The sequence below is a fragment of the Rhinoderma darwinii genome, chromosome 7 (assembly GCF_050947455.1).
Source record: "Rhinoderma darwinii isolate aRhiDar2 chromosome 7, aRhiDar2.hap1, whole genome shotgun sequence".
Lineage (NCBI taxonomy): Eukaryota > Metazoa > Chordata > Amphibia > Anura > Rhinodermatidae > Rhinoderma > Rhinoderma darwinii.
Window position 1 is genome coordinate 91,180,313 of NC_134693.1, and position 23,492 is coordinate 91,203,804.

The 23,492-nt window shown below is 41.5% G+C and overlaps 4 pseudogenes; all 4 read left to right on the forward strand.

Annotated features, from left to right (window-relative positions):
- Positions 1-5,823: 5,823 nt before the first annotated feature.
- LOC142658205 (5S ribosomal RNA) lies at positions 5,824-5,942 on the forward strand (annotated as a pseudogene).
- Positions 5,943-6,195: 253 nt separating this feature from the next.
- On the forward strand, positions 6,196-6,314 carry LOC142658268 (5S ribosomal RNA; annotated as a pseudogene).
- Positions 6,315-7,312: 998 nt separating this feature from the next.
- LOC142658297 (5S ribosomal RNA) lies at positions 7,313-7,431 on the forward strand (annotated as a pseudogene).
- Positions 7,432-8,603: 1,172 nt separating this feature from the next.
- Positions 8,604-8,722, forward strand: LOC142658209 (5S ribosomal RNA; annotated as a pseudogene).
- The last annotated feature ends 14,770 nt before the right edge of the window (positions 8,723-23,492 follow it).

A 23,492-nucleotide genomic window follows, 5' to 3' on the forward strand; every position in this document is an offset into this window, starting at 1 on the left:
TCGCAGAAGTTACCCAGCTTAAGGCCTCGCTAGTACCAGTGTGGGAGACTGTCTGGGAATCCGTTTTGCGGTTGCCTTTTTATTATGTCGTTTAGATTTTGTTTCACAATCGATTAAAAAGGACTATGGATTAAAGCATTTAATGTCAATGGCCATTCTAAGCTGAATGTGCCTGCTCTCGTCAGATCGCAGAAGTTACACAGCTTAAAGAGAATGTGTTGCCAGAAAAACATGTTTTTTTAAAAAAAATTAAACATTTAGTGTGTGGGTGATTAAACATTGTTCAAATTTTTTTTATTTTTTTCACGAGTCAGGAAATATTATAAATTAATTCTAATTTATAATACTACCCATTTTTGGTCACTAGATGGAGCTATCCCCAAAATTGCAGCTTTGCAAAATTGGGTAAAAAGCCCTCGCTCTAGTGAGCTCTCAGCATCCCCCCCTCCTTTATCCTGGCTAGTGTCGGGATAAACGAGGGGTTTGAACGGTGTAACCTCCTACACTGTGTGTCGCCATTTTTTGAGCTAACACACAGTGTAGTAGGTTTACATACAGTAGTAAACACACACAAACACGAACATACATTGAAATCTCTTACCTGCTCCTGCCGCCGCGGCTCCCTCCGGCCCGTCCGCTCCGTTTGCTGCCGCTGGTCCAAGTGCACAAATCCGGAAGCCGCGACCGGAAGTAGTAATATTACTGTCCGGCCGCGACTTCCGGTCCACAGGAAAATGGCGCCGGACGGCGTCAATTTCGAATTGGACTGTGTGGGAGCGGCACATGCGCAGTTCCCACACAGACGCCGTACACTGAAGTCAATGGGACGGGAGCCGTTCGCAGTCCCTATGGGACTGTGGCTGCCGTATTCCATGTCTGTATGTGTCGTTAATCGACACACACAGAAATGGAACAAAAAATGGCAGCCCCCATAGGGAAGAAAAAGTGTAAAAATAAGAAAAAGTAAAACACAAACACACAAATGAATATAAACGTTTTTAATAAAGCACTAACATCTTTAACATATAAAAAAATAATTTGTGATGACACTGTTCCTTTAAAGCATCGCAAGTACCAGTATGGGAGACTGTCGGGAAATCCGTGGAGTGGTTGCCTTTTTATTATGTCGTTTAGATTTTGTTTCACAATCGATTAAAAAGGACTTTGGATTAAAGCATTTAATGTCAACGGCAGTTCTAAGCTGAATGTGCCTGCTCTTGTCAGAACACAGAAATTACACAGCTTAAGGCCTCGCTAGTACAAGTGTGGGAGACTGTCTGGGAATCCGTGGTGCGGTTGCCTTTTTATTATGTCGTTTAGATTTTGTTTCACAATAGATTAAAAAGGACTATGATTAAAGGATTTAATGTCATTGGCCATTCTAAGGTGAATGTGCCTGCTCTCGTTGGATCGCAGAAGTTACCCAGCTTAAGGCCTCGCTAGTACCAGTGTGGGAGAATGTCTGGGAATCCGTTTTGCGGGTGCCTTTTTATTATGTCGTTTAGATTTTGTTTCACAATCGATTAAAAAGGACTATGGATTAAAGCATTTGATGTCAACGGCAGTTCTAAGCTGAATGTGCCTGCTCTTGTCAGAACACAGAAATGACACAGCTTAAGGCCTCGCTAGTACAAGTGTGGGAGACTGTCTGGGAATCCGTGGTGCGGTTGCCTTTTTATTATGTCGTTTAGATTTTGTTTCACAATAGATTAAAAAGGACTATGATTAAAAGATTTAATGTCATTGGCCATTCTTAGCTGAATGTGCCTGCTCTCGTTGGATGGCAGAAGTTACACAGCTTAAGGCCTCGCTAGTACCAGTGTGGGAGACTGTCTGGGAATCCGTGGCACGGTAAACTTTTTATTATGTCGTTTCGATTTTGTTTCACAATCGATTAAAAAGGACTATGGATTAATACATTTAATGTCAATGGCCATTCTAATCTGAATGTTCCTGCTCTCTTTAGATCGCCGCAGTTACACAGCTTAGGGCCTCGCTAGTACCAGTGTGGGAGACTGTGTGGGAATCCGTTTTGCGGTTGCCTTTTTATTATGTCGTTTAGATTTTGTTTCACAATCGATTAAAAAAGACTATGGATTAAAGCATTTAAAGTCAATGGCCATTCTAAGCTGAATGTGTCTGCTCTCGTCTGATCGCACAAGTTACACAGCTTAAGGCCTCGCTAGTACCAGTGTGGGAGACTGTCTGGAAAACCGTTGTGTGGTTGCCATTTTATTATGTTGTTTAGATTTTGTTTCACAATCGATTAAAAAGGACTATGGATTAAAAAGGACTATGGATTAAAGCGTTTCATGTCAATGGCCGTTCTATGCTGAATGTGCCTGCTCTTGTCAGATCGCAGAAGTTACACAAATTAAGGCCTCGCTAGTACCAGTGTGGGAGACTGTCCAGGAATCCGTGGTGCGGTTGACTTTTTATTATGTCGTTTAGATTTTGTTTCACAATCGATTAAAAAGGACTATGGTTTAAAAAATTTAAAGTCAATGGCCATTCTAAACTGAATGTACCTGCTCTCGTCAGATTGCAGAAGCTACACAGCTTAAGGCCTCGCTAGTACAAGTGTGGGCGACTGTCTAGGAATCCGTGGTGCGGTTGACCTTTTATTATGTCATTTAGATTTTGTTTTTACAATCGATTAAAAAGGACTATGGATTAAAGCATTTAATGTCAATGGCCATTCTATGCTGAATGTGCCTGCTCTCGTCAGATTGCAGAAGTTACAAAGCTTAAGGCCTCGCTAGTACCAGTGTGGGAGACTGTCTAGGAATCCGTGGTGCGGTTGACTTTTTATTATGTCATTTAGATTTTGTTTCACAATCGATTAAAAAGGACTATGGATTAAAGCTTTTAACGTCTATGGCCATTCTAAGCTGTATGTGCCTTCTCTCGTTGGATCGCAGAAGTTACACAGCTTAAGACCTCGCTAGTACCAGTGTGGGAATCTGTGGCGCGGTGGACTCTTTATTATGTCGTTTAGATTTTGTTTCACAATCTATTAAAAAGTACTATGGATTAATACATTTAATGGCAATGACCATTTTAAGCTGAATGTTCCTGCTCTCTCTAGATCGCAGAAATTACACAGCTTAAGGCCTTGCTAGTACCAGTGTGGGAGACTGTGTGGGGATCCATGGTGTGGTTGATTTTTTATTATATCGTTTAGATTTTGTTTCACAATCGGTTAAAAAGGACTATGGATTAAAGCATTTAATGTCAATTGGCATTCTAAGTTGAATGTGCCTGCTCTCATCAAATCACAGAAGTTACACAGCTTAAGTCCTTGCTAGTACCAGTGTGGGAGACTGTGTGGGGATCCATGGTGTGGTTGATTTTTTATTATATCGTTTAGATTTTGTTTCACAATCGGTTAAAAAGGACTATGGATTAAACCATTTAGTGTCAATGGCCATTCTAAGCTGAATGTGCCTGCTCTCATCAGATCGCAGAAGTTACACAGCTTAAAGCCTCACAAGTACCAGTGTGGGAGACTGTCGGGAAATCCGTGGTGCGGTTGCCTTTTCATTATGTCGTTTAGATTTTGTTTCACAATCGATTAAAAAGGACTATTGATTAAAGGATTTAATGTCATTGGCCACTCTAAGCTGAATGTGCCTGCTCTCGTGGGATCGCAGAAGTTACACAGCTTAAGGCCTCGCTAGTACCAGTGTGGGAGACTGTCTGGGAATCTGTGGCACGGTAGACTTTTTATTATGTCGTTTAGATTTTGTTTCACAATAGATTAAAAAGGACTATGATTAAAGGATTTAGTGTCATTGGCCATTCTAAGCTGAATGTGCCTGCTCTTGTTGGATCGCAGAAGTTGCACAGCTTAAGGCCTCGCTAGTACCAGTGTGGGAGACTGTCTGGGAATCCGTGGTGCGGTTGCCTCTTTATTATGTTGTTTAGATTTTGTTTTACAATCGATTAAAAAGGACTATGGATTAAAGCATTTAATGTCAATGGCCATTCTAAGCTGAATGTGTCTGCTCTTGTCTGATCGCAGAAGTTACACAGCTTAAGGCCTCGCTAGTACCAGTCTGGGAGACTGTCTGGAAATTCGTGGTGCTGTTGCCATTTTATTATGTTGTTTAGATTTTGTTTCACAATCGATTAAAAAGGACTATGGATTAAAGCAGTTAATGTCAATGGCCATTCTAAGCTGAATGTTCCTGCTCTCGTCAGTTCGCAGAAGTTACACAGCTTAAGGCCTCGCTAGTACTAGTGTGGGAGACTGTCTGGGAACCTGTGGTGCGGTTATGTTTTCATTATGTCATTTAGATTTTGTTTCACAATCGATTAAAAAGGACTATGGATTAAAGCATTTGATGTCAATGACAGTTCTAAGCTGAATGTGCCTGCTCTCGTCAGTTCGCAGAAGTTACACAGCTTAAGGCCTCGCTAGTACAAGTGTGGGAGACTGCCTGGGAATCCGTGGTGCGGTTGCCTTTTTATTATGTCGTTTAGATTTTGTTTCACAATCGATTAAAAAGGACTATTGATTAAAAGATTTAATGTCATTGGCCATTCTTAGCTGAATGTGCCTGCTCTCGTTGGATCGCAGAAGTTACACAGCTTAAGGCCTCACTAGTACCAGTGTGGGAGACTGTCTGGGAATCTGTGGCACGGTAGACTTTTTATTATGTCGTTTAGATTTTGTTTCACAATCGATTAAAAAGGACTATGGATTAAACCATTTTATGTCAATGGCCATTCTATGCTGAATGTGCCTGCTCTCGTCAGATCGCAGAAGTTACACAGCTTAAAGCCTTGCAAGTACCAGTGTGGGAGACTGTCGGGAAATCCGTGGAGCGGTTGCCATTTTATTATGTCGTTTAGATTTTGTTTCACAATCGATTAAAAAGGACTATGGATTAAAGCAGTTAATGTCAATGGCCATTCTAAGCTGAATGTGCCTGCTCTCGTCGGATCGCAGAAGTTATACAGCTTAATCCCTCGCTAGTACCAGTGTGGGAGACTGTCTGGGAATCCGTGGTGCGGTTGACTTTTTATTATGTCGTTTAGATTTTGTTTCACAATCGATTAAAAAGGACTATGGATTAAAGCTTTTAATGTCTATGGCCATTCTAAGCTGAATGTTCCTGCTCTCGTCAGTTCGCAGAAGTTACACAGCTTAATGCCTCGCTAGTACTAGTGTGGGAACCTGTGGTGCGGTTACGTTTTTATTATGTCGTTTAGATTTTGTTTCACAATCGATTAAAAAGGACTATGGATTAAAGCATTTGATGTCAATGACAGTTCTAAGCTGAATGTGCCTGCTCTCGTCAGAACGCAGAAATTACACAGCTTAAGGCCTCGCTAGTACAAGTGTGGGAGACTGCCTGGGAATCCGTGGTGCGGTTGCCTTTTTATTATGTCGTTTAGATTTTGTTTCACAATCGATTAAAAAGGACTATTGATTAAAAGATTTAATGTCATTGGCCATTCATAGCTGAATGTGCCTGCTCTCGTTGGATCGCAGAAGTTACACAGCTTAAGGCCTCACTAGTACCAGTGTGGGAGACTGTCTGGGAATCCGTGGCACGGTAGACTTTTTATTATGTCGTTTAGATTTTGTTTCACAATCGATAAAATAGGACTATGGATTAAAGCATTTAATGTCAATGCTATTCTAAGCTGTATGTGCCTGCGCTCGTCAGATCGCAGAAGTTACATAGTTTAAGGCCTCGCTAGAACCGGTGTGGGAGACAGTCTGGGTATCTGTGGTTCGATTGAATTTATATTATGTCGTTTAGATTTTGTTTCACAATCGATTAAAAAGGACTATGGATTAAAGCATTTAATGTCAATGGCCATTCTAAGCTGAATGTGCCTGCTCTCGTCAGATCGCAGAAGTTATACAGCTTAAGGCGTCGCTAGTACCAGTGTGGGAGACTGTCTGGGAATCCGTGGTGCAGTTGACTTTTTATTATGTCGTTTACCTTTTGTTGCACAATCGATTAAAAAGGACTATGGATTAAATCATTTAATGTCAATGGCCATTCTATGCTGAATGTGCCTGCTCTTGTCAGATCGCAGAAGTTACACAGCTTAAGGCCTCGCTAGTACTAGTGTGGGAGTCTGTCTAGAAATCCGTGGTGCGGTTGACTTTTTATTATGTCGTTTAGATTTTGTTTCACAATCGATTAAAAAGGACTATGGTTTAAAGCATTTAAAGTCAATGGCCATTCTAAACTGATTGTGCCTGCTCTCGTCAGATTGCAGAAGTTACACAGCTTAAGGCCTCGATAGTACTAGTGTGGGAGACTGTCTAGGAATCCGTGGTGCAGTTGACTTTTTATTATGTCATTTAGATTTTGTTTTTACAATCGATTAAAAAGGACTATGTATTAAAGCATTTAATGTCAATGGCCATTTTAAGCTGAATGTGCCTGCTCTCTTCTGATTGCAGAAGTTACACAGCTTAAGGCCTTGCTAGTACCAGTGTGGGAAGCTGTCTGGGAATCCGTGGTGCGGTTGATTTTTTATTATGTCGTTTAGATTTTGTTTCACAATCGATTAAAAAGGACTATGGATTAAAGCATTTGATGTCAATGACAGTTCTAAGCTGAATGTACCTTCTCTCATCAGAACGCAGAAATTACACAGCTTAAGGCCTCGCTAGTACAAGTGTGGGAGACTGCCTGGGAATCCGTGGTGCGGTTGCCTTTTTATTATGTCGTTTAGATTTTGTTTCACAATCGATTAAAAAGGACTATTGATTAAAAGATTTAATGTCATTGGCCATTCTTAGCTGAATGTGCCTGCTCTCGTTGGATCGCAGAAGTTACACAGCTTAAGGCCTCGCTAGTACCAGTGTGGGAGACTGTCTGGGAATCCGTGGCACGGTAGACTTTTTATTATGTCGTTTAGATTTTGTTTCACAATCGATTAAAAAGGACTATGGATTAAACCATTTAATGTCAATGGCCATTCTAAGCTGAATGTGCCTGCTCTCGTCAGATCGCAGAAGTTACACAGCTTAAAGCTTCGCAATTACCAGTGTGGGAGACTGTCGGGAAATCCGTGGAGCGGTTGCCTTTTTATTATGTCGTTTAGATTTTGTTTCACAATCGATTAAAAAGGACTATGGATTAAAGGATTTGATGTCAATGGCAGTTCTAAGCTGAATGTGCCTGCTCTTGTCAGAATGCAGAAATTACGCAGCTTAAGGCCTCGCTAGTACAAGTGTGGGAGACTGTCTGGGAATCCGTGGTGCGGTTGCCTTTTTATTATGTTGTTTAGATTTTGTTTCACAATCGATTAAAAAGGACTATGGATTAAAGCATTTAAAGTCAATGGCCATTCTAAGCTGAATGTGTCTGCTCTCGTCTGATCGCAGAATTTACACAGCTCAAGGCCTCGCTAGTACCAGTCTGGGAGACTGTCTGGAAATCCGTGGTGCTGTTGCCATTTTATTATGTTGTTTGGATTTTGTTTCACAGTCGATTAAAAAGGACTATGGATTAAAGCAGTTAATTCAAATGGCCATTCTAAGCTGAATGTGCCTGCTCTCGTCGGATCGCAGAAGTTATACAGCTTAAGCCCTCGCTAGTACCAGTGTGGGAGACTGTCTGGGAATCCGTGGTGCGGATGATTTTTTATTATGTCGTTTAGATTTTGTTTCACAATCGATTAAAAAGGACTATGGATTAAAGTTTTTAATGTCTATGGCCATTCTAAGCTGAATGTTCCTGCTCTCGTCAGTTCGCAGAAGTTACACAGCTTAAGGCCTCGCTAGTACTAGTGTGGGAGACTGTCTGGGAACCTGTGGTGCGGTTACGTTTTCATTATGTCATTTAGATTTCGTTTCACAATCGATTAAAAAGGACTATTGATTAAAAGATTTAATGTCATTGGCCATTCTTAGCTGAATGTGCCTGCTCTCGTTGGATCGCAGAAGTTACACAGCTTAAGGCCTCGCTAGTACCAGTGTGGGAGACTGTCTGGGAATCCGTGGCACGGTAGACTTTTTATTATGTCGTTTAGATTTTGTTTCACAATCGATTAAAAAAAACTATGGATTAAACCATTTAATGTCAATGGCCATTCTAAGCTGAATGTGCCTGCTCTCGTCAGATCGCAGAAGTTACACAGCTTAAAGCTTCGCAAGTACCAGTGTGGGAGACTGTCTTGGAATCCGTGGTGCGGTTGCCTTTTTATTATGTCGTTTAGATTTTGTTTCACAATAGATTAAAAAGGACTATGATTAAAGGATTTAGTGTCATTGGCCATTCTAAGCTGAATGTGCCTGCTCTCGTTGGATCGCAGAAGTTGCACAGCTTAAGGCCTCGCTAGTACCAGTGTGGGAGACTGTCTGGGAATCCGTGGTGCGGTTGCCTTTTTATTATGTTGTTTAGATTTTGTTTTACAATCGATTAAAAAGGACTAGGGATTAAAGCATTTAAAGTCAATGGCCATTCTAAGCTGAATGTGTCTGATCGCAGAAGTTACACAGCTTAAGGCCTCGCTAGTACCAGTCTGGGAGACTGTCTGGAAATCCCTGGTGCTGTTGCCATTTTATTATGTCGTTTAGATTTTGTTTCACAATCGATTAAAAAGGACTATGGATTAAAGCAGTTAATGTCAATGGCCATTCTAAGCTGAATGTGCCTGCTCTCGTCGGATCGCAGAAGTTATACAGCTTAAGCCCTCGCTAGTACCAGTGTGGGAGACTGTCTGGGAATCCGTGGTGCGGTTGGCTTTTTATTATGTCGTTTAGATTTTGTTTCACAATCGATTAAAAAGGACTATGGATTAAAGCTTTTAATGTCTATGGCCATTCTAAGCTGAATGTTCCTGCTCTCGTCAGTTTGCAGAAGTTACACAGCTTAAGGCCTCGCTAGTACTAGTGTGGGAGACTGTCTGGGAACCTGTGGTGCGGTTACGTTTTCATTATGTCATTTAGATTTTGTTTCACAATCGATTAAAAAGGACTATGGATTAAAGCATTTGATGTCAATGACAGTTCTAAGCTGAATGTGCCTGCTCTCGTCAGAACGCAGAAATTACACAGCTTAAGGCCTCGCTAGTACAAGTGTGGGAGACTGCCTGGGAATCCGTGGTGCGGTTGCCTTTTTATTATGTCGTTTAGATTTTGTTTCACAATCGATTAAAAAGGACTATTGATTAAAAGATTTAATGTCATTGGCCATTCATAGCTGAATGTGCCTGCTCTCGTTGGATCGCAGAAGCTACACAGCTTAAGGCCTCACTAGTACCAGTGTGGGAGACTGTCTGGGAATCCGTGGCACGGTAGACTTTTTATTATGTCGTTTAGATTTTGTTTCACAATCGATTAAAAAGGACTATGGATTAAACCATTTAATGTCAATGGCCATTCTAAGCTGAATGTGCCTGCTCTCGTCGGATCGCAGAAGTTATACAGCTTAAACCCTCGCTAGTACCAGTCTGGGAGACTGTCTGGGAATCCGTGGTGCGGTTGACTTTATATTATGTTGTTTAGATTTTGTTTCACAATCGATTAAAAAGGACTTTGATTAAAGTATTTAATGTCATTGGCCATTCTAAGCTGAATGTGCCTGCTCTCGTTGGATCGCAGAAGTTACACAGCTTAAGGCCTCGCTCGTACCAGTGTGGGAGACTGTCTGGGAATCTGTGGCACGGTAGACTTTTTATTATGTCGTTTAGATTTTGTTTCACAATCGATTAAAAAGGACTATGGATTAATACATTTAATGTCAAGGGCCATTCTAAGCTGAATGTTCCTGCTCTCTTTAGATCGCAGAAATTACACAGCTTAAGGCCTCGCTAGTACCAGTCTGGGAGACTGTCTGGAAATCCGTGGTGCGGTTGCAATTTTATTATGTCGTTTAGATTTTGTTTCACAATCGATTAAAAAGGACTATGGATTATAGCATTTAAAGTCAATGGCCATTCTAAGCTGAATGTGTCTTCTCTCATCTGATCGCAGAAGTTTCACAGCTTAAGGCCTTGCTAGTGTCAGGGATCATTACCATGTATATTGTTTGAAAAATATTATCCTTACATATATATATTCAGTATATTACACAAAGAGATTGGATGCATGGAGCACAAAGAGCCTGCATAACACGCCTATGGAAGACACCGCCCCCTGGAATGCAAAGAGCAGTGTGCAGAAGAATGTACAAGAAAACTTACAACAGAGGAGCCAATGGGACTTAAGCAAGTCCCACATCTCGAGGGAGGGGCATGTGTCTCCTCTGTCTGTTTCTTTGTTCTGAATAAAGTTCAGTTCTCCTCTTTTGTGATGAAGGGAAAGTGTGTAGCGAACATTTCTGACTCGTTCACTTCTTTCCAGGCATGCTTTCAGCTTTCCAGAGGTGGTTATTCGGTGTGAAATGACAGGGAGAAAGGAGCTTCCCTGATATACGGACCTGACATTTGGCGCCCGAACAGGACCTCACTCGAGGAAATATCAAAATCCGGACAACCGACAATCACAGGGTAAAACAGAGGACTCAAAGTTGCCCACTGAAGGAATTTGATCACCTCCGCAATAACACGGTAAGCGAATTGATTTTATAAATCTTCGTCTTATCTGTGTTAGTGGACAGTCTTGTGCCGATCTGTAGAACCCTTTTGTTGATTTCCTGGATTATATCAGGCGACAGAGGTGATATTTTCCGCTGTGAGGGTAAAAAAACCTGTGAGACCTTAGTCGCGCCCGGCTAACCAACCTCTGGGTAATTAGGGACTAGATAAAAAATTATATAAGAGACCCGAGAGTTATCGACTGGGATTTTAATATTTCCAGCAAAGCCGGAGAGTCTAAATAAGATTATATAAGAGACCGGAGAGTTATCGACTGGGATTTTAATATTTCCAGCAAAGCCGGAGAGTCTAAATAAGATTATATAAGAGACCGGAGAGCTAGACTGTGAAATTTTTATATTTCCAGCGAAGCCGGAGAGTCTAAATAAAAATTATATTTCGGCGGACCGGAGGCTGTAGACTGAGGAATTTTAATATTTCCGGCGAGGCCTGGGAGTCGTTGACCGAAAATTGTTATATAAATTACGTGTATAATATAGACTGTTAGGCATATGATTTAATGAAGCGAAGAGAAGGGAAACAGTATGTGAGTAAAATGAAGAAATTGATGGAAAGTGCTTTAGAGGGATTTGCAGAGGAGGAAGTTAGGAATAAGAAAGGTATTGTATGTATTAGAAAACAGGACCAGCCGACGCCCGGTAATGGCTTCCGTACCTCATGTTGAGTGTGTCCTCATTGTTGGTGGGAAACCCCCCCCCTCACAGCTGCGCACTGTGTTTCCAATGGGAGAGGCTGCCCCCCACCACCCACCCCTGATGTGGCCACGCCCGGCCCAACCAAATCAGTATGAAATAATCGCCTTGTTAATTTTGTCATTTGTAGTGTTTTTTTCTATTTACAGAAGTTCCAGTCTAGTTCACTGATGAAACAACACGTCATCATAATATAGAGATGGTGGCCGACAGATTGTACTGTTACAAATTATGTGGTTGATGTTTTAACGTAGCTAATTCCTATACAATGGTGTGATGAATGATTGCAGATACGTATGTTGTTTTGCCGGCATTGAAAGTGTTAAGATTGTGAGACTAGACACTGTGAGAAGCTGTGAGTGTGTGACCCCCCTCCCTCCCCCCTGTAGTGTGCTGTGTTTGGGTGGAGGAGAGGGGCTGACTGGGTGCCGTCTGCAGGGCTGATGGAACAAAGGGATTACAATATGCACTGCTAGATATATATATCAGTAATGTCTACAAACATAAATAAATTTCTTCTCTTTGCGCATGCGCTGTTGTTTATACAAGTTACGATATTTATGTGTTCTGATGTGATCAGATTTCATGTGTTTTGATGTTAATTCAGATGTATTAAACTATAGATACTGTGAGACACAGGGTTTTGAAAATGTATGTGCCCCCACCGTTCCCTATTTTTATATACAGTTTATTGGTTTGCAGTAATTAATGTTAATTAATGTTAATTAATGTTATCAGATATAATATTTTCTGTTTTTATTGAATAACTAACTACAATTGTTTTGTTTTTTTATTTCACACATGAGTTATATCATTGTAAAGATCAAATGTATTTGTCAGGAAAAAGTCATTTTTGTTTCAGGCTGTTGTACATTACAGGGGGTTAAACTAGTGTTATTTTGAGATGTAGTTTTGAACTCTGCTACATTACTTTTGCAGAGTCCACAAAGGGGGGAATGGTGAAGGAACTGATTAGGTACAATTTTGGTTTGTTTTGAGTTAATTAATTTGGTTTCAGGAGATCTAAAATGTGTAAGAGACCATCCCCCTCCAGCAAAGTTACACAGGAGGCAGAGGTGACGTCACTCACAGATGAGTCTTTACAGATTTAGATGGGGGAGAAGGAAAAAAATAAAAAACTTGTCTGGACATTGTTAATTTGATGTAAAGTTTTTAGGAATGTTTTATTTTTATTTGTTTTTGTATTAATCAAGTATTTGCAGAACCTGATAAAAGTGAGATTCTCAAAGTGTATAACATTTGGTTTTATTTTAGAGGATGAAGACGCCACCCCTTTGAGATGTTATATATATATATGTGACATGGGTTTCTAATGTAAATTTGTAATAAAGAGATATTTTATTATACAGTATGTACAAGACAGGATACGAGGCACCAGGTAAATCATCCAGAAACCACTTTTACCTTCTTGTTCATCTCAAGGAGCGGAGCTGAAGGTGTTCGCTGAGGCTTGTAACCTGGCAGAAGGTAAGACGGCCGACATTTACACTGACTCTAGGTACGCTTTTGGCATCGCCCACAATTATGGGCCCATTGGTAGTAGGAACTTTATTGGATCGTCGGGTAAGCCAATTGAGAGAGCAAGAGAAGACAGACCTGACAACAAGGATATGTGCAGCCAGGTGTCAGTAAATTGGCTTGTCCCTGGATACAATAATGCCACCACTAGGGTTGTAGCAGCCGGCATGATGTGCGCACGGCATGACATAGGTAAAACAACAAAGGTACCTGTGAATAGTGCAGCCCGGCCAGATTAACAGTCCCAGCGACTGCAGAACATACAACTACCCGAGTTAGAAGTGTTTGACAATGTGCTCGTGTGTGTAGACCTGTTCTTGGGGGGGGGGGGGGGCCTGAAGCCCGGCCTGTATTTTCCCCACTGCAGACGTTGTGTTTAAGTGACAGGGGAACAATGTTATCCCAAGTATTGACCTGATGTTTGTACAATAAGATGTTAGCAGTTCTCTAGACATTGTCCCACAGTTAGTTTGTTTAATAACTGTATTTAAGAAGTGTTGTGGGAATATTAAATTCTGAAGTTAAGTTTTATGTAAAGTTCTAGACCAGCCTTAGCATTGGACTATTAGAGTCATGCGTCAGATAAAAGGTACAGAAGCGGAATATTCCCATTCGAAAACATTTTTATTTGTTTATTTTTGTTGTGAAAGGGAAATTTTAGAGCAGACAATTCTGTGCAGTGTATATGTGTATGTACAGATATGTATATAAAGAAGAAGAATCAGTTTGTAAGTTTTAGTTACTGACCAGTGTGAACGTTTAAAATAAATCTGTCATTGTTAATGTTCTCCTTCAAGTTAATTATCTGATTAAGATCAATTACTGATTAGGCTATGAAAAGCTTGTTCTTCACAGGAAGAGTCCAACTGGGAGCGGAAGGCGTGAGAACCAGATTCTAACAGAATGTGGACGGATAAGGGAAGATGAACCGGTAATACCCAAGGCACTCTTGATGGCACTTGCATTGATGGTGTATGACCTCACATATGCTCCAAGACTGCAAGGATCGACGTGGTAAGATTTAATTGGTATGTCCCAGGCTTTACAGCTGATGCTGCTAAATTCTGTTAGAGCTGTTTGATTTGCCTACAGAACAGTCCTGGCAGACCGGTGCCAACCTTATCATACCCGCCTCCCCCGAAGAGAACCGACCTTGAGAGGCCTTCCCAGGTAGAACGAACCAGATTAGAGTAAGAAAAATAGGTTTAAGACACTTGTCAGATAAACATGTGGAATCTGTGTATGTTTCTGTGAGGTGGAGATGTTCTAGGCAATCAGCTGAGATCAAGGTACAAATCCTGCTGAAAGGGTATCACCAAGTGCAAATGAAATGTACCCAATAATTACACATCTTCTAGGTGCCCTGTCCATTGTAACAGAGAAGTTTTTCCTTATATAAAGGTGTTTGATGTCATTTAAGGGCCTGACATTATTGTATGTACTTAGAACAACGTTTATAATGTATGCGGATGATGTTATCACCAGATTAGTATTTATTTTAACAATTGACAAGGGTTGGGGGTCCCCAGCAAGTGCCAGTAAATATGAACTAAAAGACTTTTAACACGATGAACTCCATTACTGAGATGCGGCAGGCGCAGCCTGAGCCAGTACAACGTGTTTATCATGAACTGACGGCAGTGTCACAATTCTAAGCAGCCGCCCAGACAAGTAACTTACCGGAGGAAGAGGACAGATACGGAGGGTTTGTGGTAGTTACAATAAAACTCCACTAATCCGTCTACGTGGGATCTCACCCCAGGCTCACAACATGAGGTGCTATTTACAGCCTGATGACGTAAACTAAAGGAGACGGTGTCGGACAGATGAGAAGGACCAAACCAAGTCCTGATAACATCAGCAAAGATCAAAGTAAAGACCAAAGACCTGAGTGAATCCGTCAGCAGGATCAAGTGTTTTGATAAGTAAGTGACTAGGAGGGGGTAATAATAACTCCCCCACTGGACACCAACGTAGTCCGACTCCACAATTGTGTGGGTTACCCTGAGGGTGACAGTCAGTGAAGAGCAGAAGACAGGAGAAGAAGAAGACGATGGTGTACAGGACTGGCAATGAACTGAAGGGACCCGAAACCTGAGGGTGATAGCATTATGATTATTAGTTGAGGCCCTATTGTTTATAATGTCTGAGGTTTATAATTATAATGTGTGTAAATATGCCACGATGCTGCAAATTACAATCTGAGGAGTTTTATGTGGAGGTGTGAGGTGAAGGTCACTGTGCTGCCCATGACCTGTTATATCTGCAGGGGTAAAAGTCCCATTAGGACAGTAAGTGACAGTGCGACAGTTGTTACCATTAATAAAATGTAGACCGGATTAATTATATATATATTACAACCAGCAGCGGTTTGTAGATTATATCAAGACAACCATCCTGTATCCAGAGGAGAATAGGGAAAGTTAGGACCACTCTGACACCTTGGAAGTCCAGGTACAAAGGGGGGTTACTCATCAGGAGTGGCTCGTCTCAAGCTGGTGAAGAAATCCAAAACCCCTACCCGCCTGGTTCGAGTAGTTAGTGGTAGGTTGCTAGGCAAGACTCAGGGATAGAATAATATTTTTAGGGGGGACTGTCAGGGATCATTACCATGTATATTGTTTGAAAAATATTATCCTTACATATATATATATATTCAGTATATTATACAAAGAGATTGGATTCATGGAGCACAAAGAGCCTGCATAACACGCCTATGGAAGACACCGCCCCCTGGAATGCAAAGAGGAGTGTGCAGAAGAATGTACAGGAAAACTTACAACAGAGGAGCCAATGGGACTTAAAGGAATAGTGTCATCACAAATAATTTTTTTATATGTTAAAGATGTTAGTGCTTTAATAAAAACGTTTATATTCATTTGTGTGTTTGTGTTTTACTGTTTCTTATTTTTACACTTTTTCTTCCCTATGGGGGCTGCCATTTTTTGTTCCATTTCTGTGTGTGTCGATTAACGACACACACAGACATGGAATACGGCAGCCACAGTCCCATAGGGACTGCGAACGGCTCCCGTCCCATTGACTGCCGTGTACGGCGTCTGTGTGGGAACTGCGCATGCGCCGCTCCCACACAGTCCTATTCGAAATTGGCGCCGTCCGGCGCCATTTTCCTGTGGACCGGAAGTCGCGGCCGGACAGTAATATTACTACTTCCGGTCGCGGCTTCCGGACTTGTGCACATGGAACAGCGGCAGCAAAGGGAGCGGACGGGCCGGAGGGAGCCGCGGCGGCAGGAGCAGGTAAGAGATTTCAATGTATGTTAGTGTTTGTGTGTGTTTACTACTGTATGTAAACCTACTACACTGTGGGTTACCTCAAAAAATGGCGACACACAGTGTAGGAGGTTAAACCTTTCAAACCCCTCGTTTATCACGGCACTAGCCAGGATAAAGGAGGGGGGGATGCTGAGAGCTCACTAGAGCGAGGGCTTTTAACCCAATGTTGCAATGCTGCAATTTTGGGAACTAGCTCCATCTAGTGACCAAAAATGGGTAGTATTATAAATTAGAAAAAATTTATAATATTTCCTGACTCGCGAAAAAAATAAAAAAAATGTGAACAATGTTTAATCACCCACACACTAAATGTTTAATTTTTTTTAAAAAAACATGTTTTTCGGGCAACACCATGCCTTTAAGCAAGTCCCACATCTCGAGGGAGGGGCATGTGTCTCCTCTGTCTGTTTCTTTGTTCTGAATAAAGTTCAGTTCTCCTCTTTTCTGATGAAGGGAAAGTGTGTAGCGAACATTTCTGACTCGTTCACTTCTTTCCAGGCATGCCTTCAGCTTTCAATTTACAGAGGTGGTTATTCGGTGTGAAATGACAGGGAGAAAGGAGCTTCCCTGATATACGGACCTGACACTAGTACCAGTGTGGGAGACTGTCTGGAAATGCTTGGTGCGGTTGACTTTTTATTATGTTGTTTAGATTTTGTTACACAATCGATTAAAAAGGACTATGGATTAAAGCACTTAATGTCAATGGCCATTCTAAGCTGAATGTGCCTGCTCTCGTCTGATCGCAGAAGTTTCACAGCTTAAGGCCTCGCTACTACTAGTGTGGGAGGCTGTCTGGGAATCAGTGGTGCGGTTGACTTTTTATTATGTCGTTTAGATTTTGTTTCACAATCGATTAAAAAGGCCTATGGATTAAAGCATTTAATGTCAATGGCGATTCTAAGCTGAGTGTGCCTGCTCTCGTCAGATCGCAGAAGTTACACAGCTTAAGGCCTCGCTAGTACCAGTCTGGGAGACTGTCTGGGAATCCGTGGTGTGGTTACCTTTTCATTATGTCCTTTAGATTTTGTTTCACAATCGATAAAATAGGACTATGGATTAAAGCATTTAATGTCAATGCTATTCAAAGCTGAATGTGCCTGCTCTCGTCAGATCGCTGAAGTTACATAGTTTAAGGCCTCGCTAGTACCAGTGTGGGAGACTGTCTGGGAATCTGTGTTGCGGTTGAATTTATATTATGTTGTTTAGATTTTGTTTCACAATCGATTAAAAAGGACTATGGATTAAAGCATTTAATGTCAATGGCCATTCTAAGCTGAATGTGCCTGCTCTCGTCAGATCGCAGAAGTTACACAGCTTAAGGCCTCGCTAGTACCAGTCTGGGAATCCGTGGTGCAGTTGACTTTTTATTATGTCGTTTAGCTTTTGTTTCACAATCGATTAAAAAGGACTATGGATTAAAGCATTTAATGGCAATGGCCATTCTATGCTGAATGTGCCTGCTCTTGTCGGATCACAGAAGTTACACAGCTTAAGGCCTTGCTAGTACCAGTGTAGGAGACTGTCTAGGAATCTGTGGTGCGGTTGACTTTTTATTATGTAATTTAGATTTTCTTTCACAATCGGTTAAAAAGGACTATGGATTAAAGCATTTAATGTTAATGGCCATTTTAAGCTGAATGTGCCTTCTCTCATCAGATCACAGAAGTTACACGGCTTAAGGCCTCGCAAGTACCAGTGTGGGAGACTGTTGGGAAATCCGTGGTGCGGTTGCCTTTTTATTATGTAGTTTAGATTTTGGTTCACAATCGATAAAAAAGGACTATGGATTAAAGCACTTGATATCAATGGCAGTTCTAAGCTGAATGTGCCTGCTCTCGTCTGATCGCAGAAGTAACACAGCTTAAGGCCTCGCTAGTTTCTGTTTTTTGAGACTGTCTGGGAATCCGTGGCGCGGTTGACTTTTTATTATGTCATTTAGATTTTGTTTCACAATCGATTAAAAAGGACTATGGATTAAAGCTTTTTATGTCTATAGCCATTCTAAGCTGAATGTACCTGCTCTCGTCAGTTCGCAGAAGTTACACAACTTAAGGCCTCGCTAGTATAAGTGTGGGAGACTGGCTGGGAATCCGTGGTGCTGTTACGTTTTTATTATGTCGTTTAGATTTTGTTTTACAATCGATTAAAAAGGACTATGGATTAACCCCTTCCCGCTCCTTGACGTACTATTACGTCATGGCAGCTGTATCGTTCGCGCTCCATGCCGTAACAGTACGTCTCGGGAGTAACGGCCGTTTCGGCCGTCCTCCCGACACATACAGGAGCTGTGACGCTGCTGTCTTGTTCAGCAGCTGTCACAGCTCCTACAGCGGGGACCGATCGCTGTGTCCCCGCTGATTAACCCCTTAAAAGCCGCGTTCTATAGAGATCGCGGCTTTTTAGGGGTTAAGCTGCCATCGCCGGCCTGCTACGCGATAGCGGCCGGCGATGGTGACTATGGCAACCGGACACCAAACAATGGCGTCCGGCTATGCCATAGACGGAAGCCTAGTGGGTCCTGACAACGTCAGGACCCACTATGCTTGCTGTCAGTGAGTAGCTGACAGTTCTAATACACTGCACTACGCATGTAGTGCAGTGTATTAGAATAGCGATCAGGGCCTCCTGCCCTCAAGTCCCCTAGTGGGACAAAGTAATAAAGTAAAAAAAAAGTTAAAAAAAGATGTGTAAAAATAAGAAAATAAAAGTTTTAAAAGTAATAAAAGTAAAAGTCCCACTTTTTCCCTTATCAGTCCTTTATTATTAATAAAAATATATAAACAAACAAATAAACTATACATAATTGGTATCGCCGCGTCCGTAACGGCCTGAACTACAAAATTATTTTGTTATTTATCCCGCACGGTGAACGCCGTAAAAAAAAATATTAATAAACCGTACCACAATCACAATTGTTTGGTCACTTCACCTCCCAAAAAATGGAATAAAAAGAGATCAAAAAGTCGCATGTACCTAAAAATGGTACTGATGGAAAATACAGTTCGTTACGCAAAAAATAAGTCCTCGCACGGCTTTATTGATTGAAAAATAAAAACGTTATGGCTCTTAGAATAAGGTAACACAAAAAGTGAATGATTGTTTACAAAACGTATTTTATTGTGCAAACGCCATAAGACATAAAAAAAAACTATAAACATCTGGTATCGCCGTAATCGTATCGCCCCGCAGAATAAAGTTAATATATCATTTATAGCGCACGGTGAACGCTGTAAAAAAAAAAGTATACAAAAACAATAGTAGAATTGCTGTTTATTAGTCACCACGCCACCTAAAAATGGAATAAAAACTGATCAAAAAGCCGCATGCACCCCATGAAAACTACAATGGATTCCTCAAGGGGTCTAGTTTCCAAATTGGGGTCACTTTTGGGGGGTTTCCAATGTTTTGGCACCACAAGACCTCTTCAAACCGGACATGGTGCCTAATAAAAAAGAGGGCTCAAAATCCGCTAGGTGCTCCTTTGCTTCTGAGGCCGGTGCTTCAGTCCATTACCGCCCGAGGGCAACATGTGGGATATTTCTCAAAACTGCAGAATCTGGGCAATAATTATTGAGTTGCGTTTCTCTGATAAATCCTTTTGTGTTATAAAAAAAATGGTATAAAAAGAGTAAATTTCACCTCTACTTTGCTCTAAATTTCTGTGAAACACCTAAAGGGTTCATAAACTTTCTAAATGCTGTTGTGAATACTTTGAGGGGTCTAGTTTCTAAAATGGGGTGTTTGATAGGGGTTTCTAATATATGGGCCCCTCAAAGCAACTTCAGAAATGAACTGGAACCTAAAAAAATAAATAAATGAGGCAATACTTCGCTTCTTACATTATACTGATAATGAGCCGTGCCCACTCCGAGATGACCCCAGTTTTGACCGTTTGTATAAACGGAGACCCCTATTAGACCGTTCCAGTGCCCGGTTTTCCCAAGCATACACCCCCGAGAAGTGTTTTTCTATTGATGAGTCCCTGGTACATTTTAAAGGGAGGGTTCAATTCCGCCAGTACCTGCCAGGTAAGAGGGCAAGGTATGGCATGAAGATGTATAAGCTGTGCGAGAGTGCATCAGGGTATACCTACAGGTTTAGGATATATGAAGGAAAGGCCACCCCCAAACCAGACTGCATCCTGGACTACAATAGGTACATGGGAGGGATGGACTTGTCAAATCAAGTCCTGAAGCCCTACAGCGCCATGCGGTGTGGTATAAGAAGCTGGTCGGGCACATCATACAGATGGCTTTGTACAATGCGTATGTGCTACGTCGATGTGCAGGCCAGAGGGGAACTTTCCTGGAATTTCAAGATCTAATCTTTAGGGACCAGGAAGTGGGGGCACCCAGTACTTCTGGAAGCGAGGCCACACGCATCGTACCAGGGCAACACTTTCCAGGAGAAGGTCCCCAAACCGGTGGAAAGGGAAAGAGTCAAAAGAGGTGCAGAGTCTGCTATAAGAGGGGGATAAGGAAGAACACAATATACCAATGTGACACGTGTCCCGAAAAACCAGGGCTCTGTATAAAAGATTGTTTTAAAATGTATCATACATCCCTTGATTTTTAATTTACCCTGATGCACTCCGCACAGCTTACCCCCCTCATCTTTCCCTTCTGAGCCCTGCCGTATGCCCAGGCAGCTGATAACAGCCACATGTAGGGTATTGTCGTACCCAGGAGAACCCACATTACAATTTAAGGGGTGTATATCTCCGGTGGCGCATGCTGGGCACACTATATTGGACACTGAAATGGCATATATATATATATATAAAATTGCAAATCTCACACTGCACCATCTGCTGCGCATTATCTTTTACACAGTACCTGTGGGGTCAAAATGCTCACTACACCTCTAGATGAATGTCTTAAGGGGTGTAGTTTTTAAAATGGGGTCACTTCTCGGGGGTTTCAACTGTACTGGTACCTCAGGGGCTTCTGCATACATGACTTAGCACCAGAAAAGCTCCAGTAGGCCAAATGGTGGTCCTTTCCTTCTGAGCCCTCCCATGGGCCCAAAGGGCAGTTTATCACCACAAATGGGGTATTGCCGCACTAAGGACAAATTGGGCAACAAAATGGGGTATGTTGTTCCTTGTGAAAATAAGAAATTTTGATCAAAAATGACATCTTATTGGAAAAAATATCATTTTTTTCATTTCACAGCCCAATTCAAATAGGTGCTGTGAAAAAACTGTGCGGTCAAAATGATAACAAAAACCATAAATGAATTCCTTGAGGGGTGTAGTTTCCAAAATGGGGTCACTTCTGGTGGGTTTCCATTGCTTTGATACCTCTGGGGCTCTGCAAATGCAACATGGCACCCGAAAACCAATCCAGCAAAATCTGGACTCCAACAAACACATAGCGCTCCTTTCCGTCTGAGCCCTCCCATGGGCCCAAACAGCAGTTTATCACCACAAATGGGGTATTGCCGCACTAAGGACAAATTGGGCAACAAAATGGGGTATGTTGTTCCCTGTGAAAATAAGAAATTTTGATCAAAAATGACATCTTATTGGAAAAAATATAATTTTTTTCATTTCACAGCCCAATTCAAATAGGTGCTGTGAAAAACCTGTGCGGTCAAAATGATAACAAAAACCATAAATGAATTCCTTGAGGGGTGTAGTTTCCAAAATGGGGTCACTTCTGGTGGGTTTCCATTGCTTTGATACCTCTGGGGCTCTGCAAATGCGACATGGCACCCGAAAACCAATCCAGCAAAATCTGGACTCCAACAAACACATAGCGCTCCTTTCCTTCTGAGGCCCCCCATGGGCCCAAACTGCAGTTTATCACCACAAATGGGGTATTGCCGCACTAAGGACAAATTGGGCAACAAAATGGGGTATGTTGTTCCCTGTGAAAATAAGAAAATTTGATCAAAAATGACATTTTATTGGAAAAAATATCATTTTTTTCATTTCACAGCCCAATTCAAATAGGTGCTGTGAAAAAACTGTGCGGTCAAAATGATAACAAAAACCATAAATGAATTCCTTGAGGGGTGTAATTTCCAAAATGGGGTCACTTCTGGTGGGTTTCCATTGTTTTGATACCTCAACGCCTCTTCAAACCTGGCATGCTGCCTAAAATATATTCTAATAAAAAAGAGGCCTCAAAATGCACTAGGTGCTTCTTTGCTTCTAGGGCTTGTGTTTTAGTCCACGAGCGCAGTAGGGCCACATGTGGGACATTTCTAAAAACTGCAGAATCTGGACAATACATATTTAGTAGTGTTTCTCTGGTAAAACCTTCTCTGTTACTAAAAAAAAATTGAATAAAATTGAAATTCAGCAGAAAAAATGAAATGTGCAAATTTCATTTCCACTTTGCTTTAATTCCTGTGAAATGCCTGAAGGGTTAAAAAACTTTCTATATGCTGTTTTGAATACTTTGAGGGGTCTAGTTTTTAAAATGGGGTGTTTTATGGGGGTTTCTAATACATAGGCCCCTCAAATCCACTTCAGAACTGAACTGGCACCTTCAAAAAAAGGCTTTTGAAATTTTCTTAAGAATATGAGAAATTGCTGTTTATGTTCTAAACCTTGTAACGTCCAAGAAAAATAAAATAATGTTCAAAAAACGATGCCAATCTAAAGTAGACATATGGGAAATGTGAACTAGTAACTATTTTGGGTGGTATAACCGTCTGTTTTTCAAGCAGATGCATTTAAATTCTGAAAAATGCTATTTTTTGTAAATTTTCTCTAAATTTTGCAATTTTTCACAAATAAAGACTGAATATATCGACCAAATTTTACCACGAACATGAAGCCCAAAGTGTCACGAGAAAACAATCTCAGAATCGCTTGGATAGGTTTAAGCATTCCGACGTTATTACCACATAAAGTGAAATATGTCAGATTTGAAAAATGGGCTCTGAGCCTTAAGGCCCAAACTAGGCTGCGTCCTTAAGGGGTTAAAGCATTTAATGTCAATGGCCATTCTAAGCTGAATATGCCTGCTCTCGTCAGATCGCACAAGTTACACATCTTAAAGAGGCTCTGTCACCAGATTTTGCAACCCCTATCTGCTATTGCAGCAGATAGGCGCTGCAATGTAGATTACAGTAACGTTTTTATTTTAAAAAAACGAGCATTTTTGCCCAAGTTATGACCATTTTTGTATTTATGCAAATGAGGCTTGCAAAAGTACAACTGGGCGTGTTTACAGAAAAGTACAACTGGGCGTGTAGTATGTGTGTTACATCGGGGCGTGTTTACTTCTTTTACTAGCTGGGCGTTCTGACGAGAAGTATCATCCACTTCTCTTCAGAACGCCCAGCTTCTGGCAGTGCAGACACACAGCGTGTTATCGAGAGATCACGCTGTGACGTCACTCACTTCCTGCCCCAGGTCCTGCATCGTGTCGGC